This window comes from Periplaneta americana, chromosome 12 (assembly GCF_040183065.1).
Source record: "Periplaneta americana isolate PAMFEO1 chromosome 12, P.americana_PAMFEO1_priV1, whole genome shotgun sequence".
In the NCBI taxonomy this organism is placed as follows: Eukaryota; Metazoa; Arthropoda; class Insecta; order Blattodea; family Blattidae; genus Periplaneta; species Periplaneta americana.
The window spans coordinates 146,178,224-146,195,052 of NC_091128.1; the positions used below are offsets into that span (position 1 = coordinate 146,178,224).

Sequence of the window (16,829 nt, forward strand, 5' to 3'; positions counted from 1 at the left end):
ATAAAGTTGAGGATTTTTTAAATCCATTTTTCATTTTTTTAAATATATGTTAAAATCTCAACACTTGTTATTTGTGAAATAAAATTGGCTATGTAATCCTAAATGCATCGTTTATTTTCTGAAATACATTTGATACCATCTGAAATACAATTGACAAATCTGAAATACATTTGATACCATTTTAAATACAATTGGCAAATCTGAAATACATTTGATACCATCTGAAATACAATTGACAAATCTGAAATACAATTGATACTATCTGAAATTGAATTGACAAATCTGAAATACAATTGATAACTGAAATTAAATTGAATAATCTGAAATACATTTGACAATTTCTGAAACACAATTGATAGTTTCTGAAATACAACTGGAATAGGTGTAGTCGATCTCGTCCCTGTCGATCGATCTGCACATCATACGTCCGTATCAGTTGAGATCTCACGAAGTTACGTGCATAAAATGTCGTCTGAACGCAGTTTTCGAGGCATGTTTTGCCCTATCCGTCTCGCCAGTCATGAAGTTCCGACCGGTTTCTTGCGGATGTTTACGGTTACGGGACTTCTTCTTTGTCGACACGGTGGTATACTTTTCGTTTCGTTATGTTTATTGGTTCAAAAGGTAGTTATACATGATCGTAATGTAACACTTTTTTTAACATGTGCTGAATACAAAGACAAGTCACTGTCTTCACGCATCATACAACAAGATCGTAAGAATTACTACAATAAAATCTCTTATAGCCTATGTATTCTAATGACCTCTTACCAGAGATTTTCGTGACCGATTACGATTATACTGAAAAATTACAGTCTACTTCAATCGAATGCTAGTAACTAGAATAATTGTTTACATGTTTATACGCTCAAATTCAAATAAATTGTATATTTTAAGCGACCAATAGGTCGAATTATTACGCTAAGTACCTATTATCTGAATGTGATTTTCTCTCGTCTCCGTTTCATGCGAACATAATTTAACGGACATTACAGAAGTTGAAAGAGTTATTGTAACATATGCAGGAATGCACCTGACACTAATGAAGGCATATTCCACAGCATCAATGAAAGAAACGATAGCCCGTGGGAGTTACTAGTAGAACACATCCTATCTACTTCGCAGCATCTTGTACGGTCAGGTTCACATTCAGTGATGCAGCCCAACGGCATTTCACCACATGGAGAAAACGGTGCCAGAGTTTTATAGCTTGCCATGGAATGCTCATCATTCAGATATGATCGGAGTCCAGAAGGCAGGTTTCGAACCTAGATATTAAATCTAAACGCCGATGTACAGCTACTTTTACAATACAACCGATAAAGCGCCATGAAGTAAAATAAACATATAGCAATATGCATCGCATCATAATAATACACTGCATGGCTTAGGCCCTTAGGCCTATTACGGTTTCACAAGGATTAATATAATTTTGAGGTGTTTGCTGAAGTGTGTCGTTTGAAATCTATTAAGTGATCAATTTAAATACAGTAGCATGAAGAGACTGCATGCAGGAGAAATGAGTGTTGGGCAGTCAAAGCTTTCATGATTAAAAACAAAAGAATGGGTGAGAACTTGAAACATCAAAAAGAACAAAAAAAAACTGGCACATGATTTTAGGAAATTACTATAATTGCGCGTAGCTTCAATATAGGAATTACGGTAATCGAATTAAGATAAATACAATTTTCAATAAGATTTAAGTAACCTATAGCCTATATAATGAACGGAATGAAATAAGCTATGAACAATATCCAATTTTCCAATAATATTTATAAAGCATTAAAACAATGTACCGGTACTATAAAGAAGACAAGTATTTCCGAGACGCAGATTTAACTGCTGTTAACTGATATACCGTAGCCTGTATAAGTACATGAGAATATTTCGTAAATATCATCATCATCATCATCATCATCCATATTCCAGCTACCTATAAACTGGAATGAAGTTGCCTGATTCGAAGTATAGGGTATTTCTGCCCCACATTTTTATCCCTGAAAAACAATTACGCAGATGTTTGACGATCGTATCATCAGTATACACTTTCCAACAACGTGGCCTCCGCGATCTCCAGATTTCAATCCGGCTGACTTTCGTTTGTGGAGTTACTTTAAAGAACGAGTTTTCCTGACACATTCAATAATCCTACTGCAACTGAAAGATGCCATCTCGCAAGAAATTGCCAATATTCCAAGACATTATCTGCAAAATGCTGTACGTTGAACAATAGAACGGCAGACATCTTCCCAATGTTTTGTGAACCCCGTTGTTTGCCAGCACTGTGATGTTCTTGTTTTTTCCCTATCTCGAATATTATAATATCTATAGCGGTTCAATGTTTGAACTGACTTTTGAAATACCCTATATATGTTATTTTGCCTGGATCCTCTATCAGGTACACAAGCTTCCTAGACACCTTACCTCCCGTTGAAAACCATGAGTGTTAAGGATTTCATCGGCATTTAAAACCGATCACCCTCCGCCGAGTTTGAATCCGCAAACTATTTAATGCATACAGCTACCATATAGCATAGTACTACATATTGTAGATTATAGATTTGTCTTTCCTGAAGTTCTCAACAATCACCGCTCTTGAGTTGAACATTAGAAAAAGGAACAATCGCCGTGTACCACAGCCAACTAGATAAATATAATTGTCTGCACAATATACAGATGTCTTAGGCTATAGTATCACACCAGTTTTCAGATGCCTCAAAATGCGATAATGATGTATCTTGATCAAACTAAGTAGCCTATGGTGTCTGGTAGAGTTCCCGGGTAGCTCAGTTGGTAGAGCGTTGGTACGTTAAATCAAAGGTCCCGGGTTCGATATCCGGCCCCGGAACAATTTTTCCCTCGAAATTATTCAAATCAACTTTACAGGGAGTTATACCTGAAAACTTAATTTGCATAATACACGTCATTGTTCGTTAACAGAAAACACTTTAAGTCAAACGGAGTTAGTGTGCTCTCAATGTTGGTTCCTTGACGGTTGTCAGCTCACTTTGAGGTCTGTGGATATAGAGGGGGAAAAAAATTGGATCGGTGTCTGGCAGAGTTCCCGGGTAGCTCAGTTGGTAGAGCGTTGGTACGTTAAGCTAAAGGTCCCAGGTTCGATACCCGGCCCCGGAACAATTTTTCCCTCGAAATTATTCAAATCAACTTTACAGGGAATTATACCTGAAAGCTTGATTTGCATAAGTAGCCTATGTTTCCTAAAAAATTAAGAATCACAAATCTAGTTCTAAAGAAACAAAATATATATAATCCAGTATTCTCTTTAACCTCCAGGGTATGGTAAAATAGTACACATTAGAGACGAAAGTCTGATTGAAGATGGGAGTGCAAAGTCTCCATGTCAGTGTGCAAGGCTTGTAGGTTATTAGGCACATCCGTATCGTGCAATCTTCTCGCGCAGGTTGAGTTGCACCTTGGAACACATCCAACCGTTACTACCAACAGTATTCTTTCAGGCATTCTGATTTGCATACAGCAGCAATTCAGTAAATCATGTCCTAGCCCCCACTCCTAATTTCTTCGTCGCACGATTAAAAATAATGTCTTCATCTGTGAATTACTTCCTAAACCAATTCGTATCAGACATGAGAACTTCTGAATCAGCAACTCGCAGTTTGTAAGGAGCCAGAATTCAAATCGCCGTACAGTTCTTACATGTTGACGAGTACATGGATCCAATTGTTTTCCACAGTAGTTTTACCCTAAAACATGTAGACTTTCGAAACTAACTCTTCATAAAAATTTACAACTCTTACCACCACCACCTCATGAATTTAATAAATTATATAGTTTTTATGCACTGTAAATTCCAGGATTATTATTTTTTGAAAAGCTTGTTAAGTTGTGGCTATGTGGACAGCGAACCAAGCGGTCTGAGGTTCGATTTCCGGGGTGGGCAATGGAAGAAATTTATCTTCCGTTCATGGGATTGAGTGTTTGTCAGTTGTCTTATGACTATCATGTGATGTCTCTGTGGTATCCCTGTGCTATATTAATCCCATAACAAGGGAGGGGCTAGCATTTCTAAGATGTCTAGTGTTCGATTCAGTGATTCTCCACACTATACTCGCAGTGTCGTGTAAGACACGTAAAAGGGGAAATTAACCGTCTAATAAAGAAATAAGGAAAGTTAGTTAAATTACTGCATGAAGCTGTGCAATCAATTTGTCTTCTATATGAAATTAAAACACATCGACTAAAGTAATTTCAGAATGTTAATTTTATAAAATACGAGGCTCATCCAGAAAGTAAGTTTCCCGATTTTTTCCCCTTGAAAATAAACGTAATTAGCCGTGTCAATTGCGGATGCGTAACAGATCTATGACGTATCAATCATATGCCAGCCGGACAGGTCCCGCCTGGTGCCAGTAGCATGGCAGCAGTGGTCCGAAATGGAAGCTCTTATTCCTTCTCCAGCCACCTGCGAGGTTCGGTCGGTGATAAAGTTCTTTAATACACAAAGCATTGCGCCAATTGAAATTCATCGGCAGCTCTGTCAGGTCTATCGGCCGAACATATCTCTCTCTCTCTCTCTCTCTCTCTCTCTCTCTCTCTCTCTCTCCTCAAGAAATTCCTGTCCTCCGGTGAGCGTTTTGGCAACGACGAAGAGCTGAAGACGTCTGTCACACGCTGGTTCCATTCACAGGCGGCAGAGTTCTACAACAGAGGGATACAAAAGTTGATCCCACGATACGATAAGTGTCTCAATTCTGATGGTGGCTATGTTGAAAAATAGCTGAAACATTGCTGTACCTGTTGCCAATAAATGTTTTCCTAAAAGTGTGTTCTTTTTTTTTAATAGGGAAACTTACTTTCTGGATGCGCCTCGTACTATCATAATGGTAATAATTATTATTAATGGTCGTAAACTAACTAATCTACAGATGATGCAGAAACATCTTGTAAATATGTATTCGATCATGTTATAATTTTAAATTATAAATAAAAATATTTCATATTTGCAGAATAAAACCACTGAATTTACTAATAATAATTATTATTAAGGGTCTATTATTATTATTATTATTATTATTATTATTATTATTATTATTATTATTATTATTATCAAATTGTCGACATCTGAATACAAGACATTTGCAACAATAACTCAGCCTTCATCCCACGCAAACAAAGAAGCTCTCGTCAATTTTTTGGGAACCCCTGTAATAGACAAATCATCAAATATTGATTGTGCTTGAAGTAGCCTACTTGAATAAAAGGAATGTCTTATTGACAAAATCATATAAACAAAAGGAGAGTAAACAAGTCTGTAAAATGTTTACCAACAACTCTCTGTGACCATTTAGAGCAGACATGGTGACGACTGTGATGAACTGTTGAACTAGATAAACTAGCAAGATCCGCGATACCCTCTGCTCCTTCCTCTCATTCATTTGTACAAAATGTACAAAGCAAACTCTTACATCTTACGGAAAACCTTTTGTTGATGGATATCATTAGATTAAGAACGTGCGGCCTCTCATTTCATCGTGATGAAGCCAAGTTGGACCTCCGTTACGTAACTCGCTCGCATAACATGACTATCCATTATAATTAATAGGAGGAGGCGGTGAAGTAACGGACGTGTTGTTATTAGTTACGTGTGCCTTCGTATGAGAGCTATACACTGCAATTGGGACCGTTATGCAGCTGAATAAAAGAGAAGAAACACATTTCAATAGTATACTACTACACTATTAATTCCAGTTCCCTATTGTTGCAAACTAAATACACTAGTGCCATCACATTTCAAATTACTATACAGAAATAAAAACAGACGAAAAGAAGCATTTGTTACATTTCACACTGGAGATATGTATCATAGCTATGTGCAACAATTATTACATATAACTAGGGAGTGTAATTTTTTGATATTAACATAAGTTACGTGAAATGTGCTAAAACCTTCATTTTATCCATGGAAAATTGAAATCGCTTAATGAAACTGCAAAATTAAATGAAATATATCCACTAATTTTCGCAAAATTGATGAAAATTCAGGAAATTATTTCATAATCACGATATTTTCAACCATGGAAAATTCGCACGAAAAATGACTTTATTCCAAATAGTAAGTGAAAATTTTCTTCGTTATAAAATATACATGAACATTTCTACACATTTGATCGTTCAACATTACATACGTGTCGTATCTGGTAACGCTGTGCGTAGTTTCAGGGAACAACGCAAGCAGACAAAGGTCATTTCCCTTGGCCGCAACAACTGCCTTCGTGTGATCAAGGGGCATGTCGTCACCCCTTCACAGTCGAATCAAATTGAATTATGATGTAACTGACGACGGAAACAATTTTCTGTAATTTGATATTAGACGAGAAAAGTTCGCTCCGGCGCCGGGGATCGAACCCGGGTCCTTGGTTCTACGTACCAAGCGCTCTAACCACTGAGCGACACCGAAGTTCAATCCACAGCACCGGATCGAATCCCTCTCCTCCAGTGTTTTTCCCTTTGTGGCCTGACTCCAAGTTTGACATGCATATTGACGTTTATAATATGTCAGCTGCCATTATAGTACAAGGAGCGCACTCAATTGAGTGACTTGGTGGCCAGGATTCCACAGTACATTTCATACAAGTTGAGAGGATCCAAAGGAATTTCTTTCCCCTACTACTTGCCTGAGTCCATCAGCGACAGAGCGGTAGCTGTTACCTCTTATACCTGCAACCCCCAAACTGTCCACACAAGAAAATAAAATATTACATAAGGTACATATGTAAATACAAAATATGGCTATACAGATGTTTCACAATTACATGTTTGAGTACATTTTAGCGCCGTTCTAACAATATTTTAATTCAATTAAGGAACGTTAGTTTATATTATGAAGTCAGGGGGCAGATTGTTACATTGTGTATGCTGTAATGTAGCAACTAGCGGCGAGGAAAACATTATCTTCTGCTGTCAGCACCTTTCTAATGTGTCAGTTGATTTGAACAGCAATAGAAATGAAATACAAACACTTAGTGTAGACTTTCGAAATATAGATTACTGGTACAAATTTTAAATAATGAAATTTGTAACTGTGTTTAAAGTGAGTTAGTCGAACGGTTGTGAAATGGACAGTAGCATCTCCTCCTTCACTGATGCTAGAGAGTATGAGTAGAGGGGAAAGACCTAACAAGCAATCTGAAATGGGGATTAGGTCCAGTGTAGGCAACTCCACACGCTCCTACGCAGACCAGCACCCTCCGTGCCAGCAGGCGATTGGAGACCCATGGAATGAGAACGAAGTGAAGATTTGGCGGAATTATGTAAATGTCTATAAACGAGGGAACCACGAAAAAATTCTCGAATTGCGATTTTGTCCGCTTCAAGTGTTAATATAAAACTTTCACATAAACCCGGGCCGCCTGCATGACTGGCCGAAAGTCTAACCACTTAACCATCGCAGGTGTGATATCTAACCTTACTTAATAACAATTACTTATTTCCCTGTATAATGGTAAGGAACTGTTTGTCTCACAAAGTGACACATGGCTTTACACACTGCGCATTTGTGAACATATCTGAAAATTCGGATCGTCGGTAGTATTTCATCGGGCCCTATTTTCCGAATGAATGAAAATTATATTTTAAGCTGGGTTCTGTGACCCAACTCCGAGTGCGGTGTCTGCCATGCCACTTGTGCCGTTAAAATGTGTTAAATGGAAAAAAAATATCTTAATTTTTCCACTTAACTTCGTATTTTCGAAAACCAGATTACTTCGCGTACTATATAACTACACCATCTGACAGATAAGGATATTTTTCTGTTCACCAATATGTGCTATGTTGTCCATATATGGTCCTAGGGAAATAGATGGCTTGCACTATGACTTTGATTCAAATGGGTACGCTGATAATGCTTAATTAGATCAAATCAAACTCTTAAAATATTCAACATACAGTGCTGACGTTGAGCCTTCAGATTATCATTTATTTCAATTCCATTTGTGAATGAATTTATCAAATTTTAGAGAAACTAGACATGAACAGAACTGATTCCGAGATGAGATCAAGGTACAAAAATACTTAGCTGAAAATTGGCTCGAAACCATACATTGTAAAGTCCTATATATCCACGCTGTGATCTCGTGGCAGCGTGTTCGCTCCCGAACCCAGCGGGCCGGGGTTCGATTCCCCGCTTGGGACGAGTTGCCTGGGTGAGGTCCTTCGGAGTTTTCCCCTCACTCCTATGGATGAATATCAGGTAACTTCATCAGGTGTATGGAACCCCACTCATTCTCGCCACTTCCTTTCCTCCCCCTCGTCATCCTTTCCTTATCATTCCGGTTGTCTTCTTGGTTTTCAGATCGCGCCTGCGGCGGCCCTCCGAAGCTCCTGACGCTCTCAGCCGGACTCCATGGATATGCCAAAGCATGGTAGCTGGTGAGCCAGCAGCAGAACCCGCTCCCCTCCCGACGGGAGGGATGGTCTACACCTCAGACCGTTGGCCAAACGGGAGGGGTGGCGTACACCTCAGATCATTTGAGGAGGGAATGTGGGGGGGCTGTTGGGATGGAATGGTACACGGACTTAGGAGGATTGCGAGACTAGTCGTTAAGGTATTGGTGGTTAGGTCGGTTCGACGTGGGTGCGGTCATTGAGCTACAACTCATCCCAGGGACGCACAATAGACCACAGATCGCGGTGCACAGGGATGTTCCCCTCCCAGCCTCAGAGAGGAAAAAAAAACCTGTATTCTGAAGACCAAATACCATGCATGTTAAAAGAATAAATAGTACATTATATAGAAACTTAACGTAAACAAAAACATGTAAGCACCAAGTGAACAAATTTACTTTTATTATTAGCCACGTACAACCGACATACAGCTTGTATAATTATAATGACATTTTACAAGTAATGAACTCATAATAGGACAAAACCAGTTGAGGTTTATGACCTGAAGTTCTTCCCGTAATTTAAATTCAAGTGTTTCCTCCTACCCTGCAATCTTACATTTCCACGCTCTTCTCTTGTCACCTACATGGGAGAGTGTCCTCTTAATTCCTTCCTCTGTTGGTGCGTCACAATGAAAAAGTCGTCTCTGGCAACCTTGCCGCACTAATAGTTCAGAGCGCGACAATACCAATTAAACGCACGTATTTCCAATTAAAGGACAACAAACCTTCCAGTTTCTTCATAAGCCGTCTACAGAAGGAATGAAAGCAGTAAACTAAAATAAAGAAACACATCGAACGACACGATTTCCCGATGAAGTGCTCAATGAACAACAAATGTACTATGCAGAAGAACTCAAAATTTATTCCACCATATTTCTAGTCATAATCCAAGACTGATATCAAGAATAGCTATCTTGTTGCTACTGATAAGCACGTACTATGGAATGGTACACGGACTGTTGTCCGGCGTGGCGTGTTGTTGCATACCAGATTGTCTTCACACGGTTCATTTTAAGGTCAGAAGCAATATTAATATTTAACACTTCAGAAAGTAATTAATTTCAAACACTTATAAAACGATACGCCTATACTGAAAAGGTCCGAACAAAATAAGTAATGCGAAATAAAGAATTTAAAAATTAACAAGAAAAAAAATCTTATGTTTTATTCAACGACGCTCGCAACTGCAGAGGTTATATCAGCGTCGCCGGATGTGCCGGAATTTTGTCCCGCAGGAGTTCTTTTACATGCCAGTAAACCTACTGACATGAGCCTGTCGCATTTAAGCACACTTAAATGCCATCGACCTGGCCCGGGATCGAACCCGCAACCTTGGGCATAGAAGGCCAGCGCTATACCAACTCGCCAACCAGGTCGACTAATTAACAAGATAATGCTATCTTTATTAAATGTATTTTGCACTAAGATAATTTGGTACGAAACTAGATCCATCACCATAACCAATAGCTATCACAACAATTTTAGTCCACACCGGTGGAGTAACGGTTAATGCGTCTGGGCGCGAAACCAGGTGGCTAGAGTTCGAATCCCGGTCTGAGCAAGTTACCTGGTTGAGTTTTTTTTCGGGGTTTTCTCCCAACTCGATATGAGAAAATGCTGCATAACCATCGGTGTTGGTCCCCGGACTCATTTCACCGGCATTATCACCTTCATTTCATTCAGACGCTAAATAACCTAAGATGTTGATAAAGCGTCGTAAAATAACCTACCAAAAAAACAACAAATTTATTCTAACATCGCAGTTTAAATACTGTGTTGTCGCTGCATCAATTTGTATCTTATATATGAAATTTTCCGGTGAATTTTCTTCATTTCGCCGAGACTACAGCTGATGGTTTATTCATAAGGTTCTTTGTTTTGTTTTTGTTTTTTTTTTTACAGTAGGAGAGAGAAACGACCCCCACAGATTCATATATTTAAGGTAACTATACCAAAATGGGACCTTTTCGTAGGTAATGGTTGCAGACAATATGGTGGTCCACAGGTTTGACCTAATAAAAGTATCACAAATACGTGACAACAAGTGAATCCCAAATTCAAAATTTAGTGTTTTTATTTTTAATTTACTAACAACTTAAAAAAAACATAACTGTTGTGTAAGTTTATTCAGGATCCCTGTGGTCACCCTTACTGGAGGGCAGATGACATCTCTCTCTCTTTCCCCGTCTCGACTCTCTGTCTGTCTGTCTGTCTGTCTGTCTATGTCTGTCTGTCTATGTCTGTCTGTCTATGTCTGTCTGTCTATGTCTGTCTGTCTATGTCTGTCTGTCTATGTCTGTCTGTCTATCTGTCTGTCTGTCTATCTGTCTGTCTGTCTGTCTCGAGAGAGCGAGAGAGAATTAAAAACCGCTTTAACATTCTTTATCTTAAGAGATATGGTCGCTTAATAGGGTGGCTATAAAAAAAAGTTTCGCAAACAAGAAGTGAACTATTGTGAGGGTTCATTTCCGAATAAATAACGCGCTACATCTTGTTTAGATAAGATATGGCGCTTTAATACAAATGGTTAAGTTATCCAAGCAAATAAACAATATTATAGCTTCATAAATCGAATATATAAGTTAATGTAGGCTTTCTGCGTATAATTTGTTATTTAAAGATCTTATTAAAGTTGATATTACGTCTAACGAGCGCTTCATATTGTCATTAAACGTTAAGGTACAGTGAATAAATAAGGGAATAAATTTCGCTATCTTGATGGATAAGATGATAATATTCTTACGAACATTATTACCTGGTAGATTCTGCCTCTATTCATGCACTATCGTATTTTCAGAGGAATAATCCCAGTGCTGGTAGTAATGACCATCAATCACAGAGGAAGGAGGAGAGAACGAGAGAGAAAGAATATGGGTAAAAATTACACAAGACCGTTAGATGCTGTTATACGGGTACAGAATTTGTAATGAAGTGTTGCTTTTCGTTGAAGGAAAGGCTATTAGCGCAGCAGCTTCAGTAATGCTTCTAGCAGAGGCCGAGATGGATGCGGGCCGGTGTCTCCCACCGGGCATAGCACACATCATATTACCGAGGAAATTTCCACGATCCACAAATCTTATCTTAAGACTCGGTCTAAATAAAAAATGAAAGTAAGGCATTATATATAAATACCTTCCACATCCCCTCGTTAAATATTTATAGTTGCATTTTTCGTTAATACGTTAATCTGAAAGATAGGCCTACTTATCGTCTATAATAGAGGTCATAAAAAGCGTGCGTCAACCACTACTTACCACTTGTATGTTTTAACTAGTCTTCCCTTCTTTACTTACTTACTTAAAAATGGCATTTAAGGAACCCGGAGGTTCATTGCCGTCATCACAAAAGTCCGCCATCGGTCCCTATCCTGCGCAAGATTAATCCAGTCACTACCATCATACACACTTCCGTTGAATCCATTTTAATATTATTCTCCCATCTACATCTCGGCCTCCCCAAAGGTCTTTTTCCCTCCTACCTTCCAACTAACACTCTCTATGAATTTCTGGATTCCCCCATACGTGCTACATGCCCTGTCCATCTCAAACGTCTGGATTTAATATTCCTAATTATGTCAGTTGAAGAATACAATGCGTCCAGTTCTACAATGTGTAACTTTCTCCATTCTCCTGTAATTTCATCCCTCTTAGCCCCAAATATTTTCATAAGCACCTTATTCTCGAACACCCTTAATTTGTTCCTTTCTCAAAATCAGAGTCAAAGTTTCACAATCATACAGAACAACCGGTAGTATAACTGTTTTATAAATTCTAACTTTCAGGTTTTTTGAGAGCAGACTGGATTACAAACGTGTCTCAATCGAATAATAACAGACATTTCCCATATTTATTCTGCGTTTAATTTCCTCCCAAGTGTCATTTACATTTGTTACTGCTGATCAAGATATTTGAGCTTTTCCACCTTTTAAAAGGACAAATTTCCAACTTTCATATTTCCATTTCGTATTAATTATGTTCTGGTCACGAGAGACAATCATATACTTTGTCTTTTCGGGATTTACTTCCAAACCTATCTCTTTACTTGTTTCAAGTAATATTCCCGTGTTTTCCTTTTTCGTTTGTGGATTTTCTCCTAACATATTCGCGTTATCCGCAAAGACAAGCAGTTGATGTAACCCGTTCAATTCCAAACCCTCTCTGTTATCTTGGACTTTCTTAATAGCATATTCTAGAACAAAATTAAAAAGTAAAGATGATAGTGCATCTCCTTGCTTTAGCCCGCAGTGAATTGGAGAACCATCCAATAGAAACTGGCCTATACGGACTCTGCTGTACGTTTCATTGAGACACATTTTAACTAATCGAGCTAGTTTCTTAGGAATACCAAATTCAATAAGAATATTATATAAAACTTATCTCTTAATCGAGTCATATGCCTTTTTGATGAATAAATGATCCACTGTACCCTTATACTCTAATTTTTTCTTCAATATCTGTCGAATACAGAAAATCTCATCAACCGCACTGATGATCCCTAATAATTTCATCTACATATGGACATAACCTTATTCCTTTGCTGTGGTCGTGCCAGAGAATCTGTTCCATTCCGAGGCTTATGTTGTGGTTAATTATCAAGCTGTTTTTTACGGTGATGAGTTGTTAGTCCTTCGCACAACCCCCAAGCTGGAGGGCTGTCTGCGACTGCTTACTCAATATATTCGCAGCTACCCTCCATATCTGGAGGCCATCTCCTCTCTTCGCAACCTGAGGACGCGCCATGCTCTTTTCTTCTTTACACGGCATAACTAGCACATTTACCTACCAGAGTAAGACTGACTGAACGTGTCGAATCGTCAAATAGAATGACACGGTATTTTTAAATGCTCAAATAATTTATAGACCAGATCAAGCAAAAAAGATTACTTTAACGGACAATCTAGTAAAAATAAACCGTTGTACCTTTAAGTATTTGCGTATTCCACTACAGTTTGGTACCCGTCAAGAGAGAGATTTATTTATCGCAGAAGTTGTGCATTTATCCTATATTGTAGTAAGTGATGATTTTGAGTCATCTGATCACTTGCCCAAGAGTTCAGCTTATTGTTTAATGTAATGTATGGCCAGGGTCACAAGGGCACAACCCTAAGAGCCCATAGTGAAGAAAAATCAAGACCTGTTCATTAACATTTTTCGTTTATCTATATTTACATAATGCTGTGCAATGCAAACGAGAAAACGCAGCATGATTCATATTTTCTGAAAATGAAAATTGAATATTCCTAACTTAAGACATTACTTCTGTACAACTTTGTAATTTTTCATAATTTCAAATCATCACATTAATCACCATTTCTGGGACGGCTGCTAATGTTATGATTTGAAATTGTGAAAAATTTCTCAGTTATAAAAGTTTTTTTTTTTCTTTTTGCACGATCGTGTTTTTGTTGTATTTACAGTATTGTTGTTAAGCTTTGAAAGTTAGAATTTCCACACACAAACTTGTTGCTAGGGAAACCATTCTTCATAACATAAAAATATACTGAAATTGATCCATTACAGTGCACTTATTGTTACTTAGTATCATTACAGTGCAATTTTGCGAAGGCTTGGGAATAATATTGCTCTAAATTTTCAAAGCAAAATATATTGTATTTCCAATTTTAAAAATATGATCGTATAAAAAATGTTGTACAATACAAGTTTGTGAAGTGCATTACAAAATCTCGAAAATTGAAAAACTCGCTCTGCTCAAACTTTTCCTCAATTTTGTAAAAGGCACTTTCTAACCTTGTATCGTAATATAGGCCTACTATTTTAGTGCTGGACTTGAATTTGAATTCAAAAACCAGAAATATATAATTTCCCATTCTGTGTAACTGGCTAACTCAAATGTCTGCAATTTTCTACAGCCTGAGCTACATCGGTAACATGTTTATATTTTTAATTGGTTATTTTACAACGCTTTATAAACTTCTATGATTTATTGTCGTCTGAGTGAGATTAAGGTGAAATGGTTATTTCCAATAGTAAGGTCTTAAATACTGATAAACGGATATGATATCAAAATTTATCAGTGCAACCTAACCTATCATGTTTCCTTTATTCGCATAAAAGAGTATAATAATTTCAGCTGATGTCAACTTTCCATAATCATCTAATAAAACACAGAGTTATCTTTTTTCAGTAAGGACGATGCAGAACACTCTCCCTAAAGGTATAGAAGTTTTATACCTAACCCTGCATTGGAATCTCCTAGATATTAGTATAATAAGCCCGTTTAAAAGGGTTCTTACTGATCCAGTAGACCTAATTGTTATTGTAGTATATATATTAAACTAAAACACGGGCCGGAAGTGACATGCGTCTATATAATCCATAGCTGTTGCCACATTGGCAATGACGATTTGACAACATAGCATTGCTGAACGCAGCTTGTTTATAGTAATGTTATATTTTTGTTTGTACTTTCTGTAGCCTCAATTTGGTAAGCAGCACAGCAAAAATTTCTTTATAACGTGGCGACAACTGTATCAAAAATAAAATCCTGGGTTACATAAAACTGAAAAGGGCACACTGAATCAAGCTGTATATATAATGCAGCCAAACGAAGCAAGCAAGACGTTATGATACCAGTATGCGATCGTTGTCTCGTGACGATTTAGATGAAGTAGGCGAAATAGTTTCCGTTCTTTGAGGGTCGCGAAAGTTGAACAATGTGAGGAAATGTTGTACTCTTGATGATATTTTAATACCATAGGAAGTTTTCGAAACAAGTAGTCTCACATTCAGATTTTCTTTACGACCCCATTATATTAAGTACTGTAATGCACCCCCCCCCCAAAAAATGTTCACTGAAATATGGGTTTACAGCACCTCTACAGCCAAAAGCATTACTTTTGGCATGCCGTCTGTTTGTCCTCGTATAAACAGTTCTACGCAAGTGAATTGATTTTGTCCTATCCAATAACTAGGAGCCAATTCAATTCAAGATAGATGCACATTAAATATCACTTTACTAAAACATTACCAATGCCTTATTTTTAAATAAGAAAATAAGACGATTCATTCAAATCGGTTAGTTCTTTTTACAGAAGGTGAAGTAAAATATACAACAATAAGGACAATATATTGCCAAAAATTATAATTTCAGAGAAACAGTATAGAATTGACTCCAATCAAAATCCTATTCAGAGAAAAATGTAGAACAAATAGGTTGTATATCTGTAAGAATTTCATTGTATAATTAACATAATCCTTGCAGTTAGGGATATATAGTGAAAAAGGAACATTTTTCTGTAAAAAAAAAAAATACTATACCTTCAATCAACAACAAGCTTTTCCAATGAAATTCGTGAAAAGTTTACACCTGGAGCTGAACACTGATAATCCAACCAATGTCAGGAAAGTAAGGAAAACATTGCGAGAAAAACAGTACGAGAAGTAGAAGCAGCTTCCCCACAAGGATCAGGGAGTGCCTTCTTTCTTTGAATGGACTAAATGCAACTCTTGGATTTCTACCAAAAAAAAGTCCTGTTTTGCTCGCAGTGGACAAATGCTATAAAAATGAATGCCAAGTTGGTTGCTGTGAGAAGTGTCCTGAGCAGAAGTCAGTAAACCATTGCCGCATGTGCAATGAGATTGAAACCGTACCACGTGTGCTTGGCTTCTGTAGAAAAGGAGAATTTCTTAGAATAAATAGCCACAATGGAGTAAGAAGTTCGGTTACAAACTGCTTCAGAGAGTGCAACAAGTTTTAAGCGTATGAAGAGATTCATTGTGTTTCAAATGAAGATTCCACTGAGAGAGCACACTAGTTGTGATCGACAGAAAAATAAGGGATACATAATTGACCAAACGGTACGCTTTGAAAGAGGAGACACTCAAGTAGAAGATGTAAATCTGGAGACAAAACATCATTACGATCCTAGTGCATACTTATCACAAAAATACAGCATCGAGAACTGGGAAACGATTGGGTTGCTTGTTGGTGCAAGAGGAACAATTAGGCCTACAAGATTTTCAGTTGATCTTTTCAACCTTTTCGGCCTACACAGTTCCAATCTTCAGGACATCGGGCTACAAATCTCAAGAAACTCTTTAGCTATAGCACACAATCATTTATATTCTTAAAAATTGAAATGTAATAACTTCTTGAAAGTGATACCTGCTCATTCAAAATTAAATTACATAAACAGTACAAAAACTGTTACTGTACTAATACATTAAAATTATTGGCATACATAAATTAAAATATTTTCTTCGGATTGATCTGTAGGCTGTATTTTCACGGTAACCCTTAGAAATGACAGCTATAACTTACTCTCTCTCGCTCTCTCTCTCTCTCTCTCTCTCTCTCTCTCTTTTGTAGAAAAAGACATGAATATATTCGTCGTTTTCGCCTCACACCACAAATGTCTTGAAAGTCAGATAGTACTACCCGGAATCG

General features: G+C 37.6%; 1 protein-coding gene across 4 annotated transcripts in view; it reads right to left on the reverse strand.

The window, feature by feature from the left end:
• spir (spire type actin nucleation factor) overlaps window positions 1–16,829 on the reverse strand; it is an 825,932-nt gene that overhangs the window by 707,370 nt on the left and 101,733 nt on the right. The window lies entirely within an intron of this gene.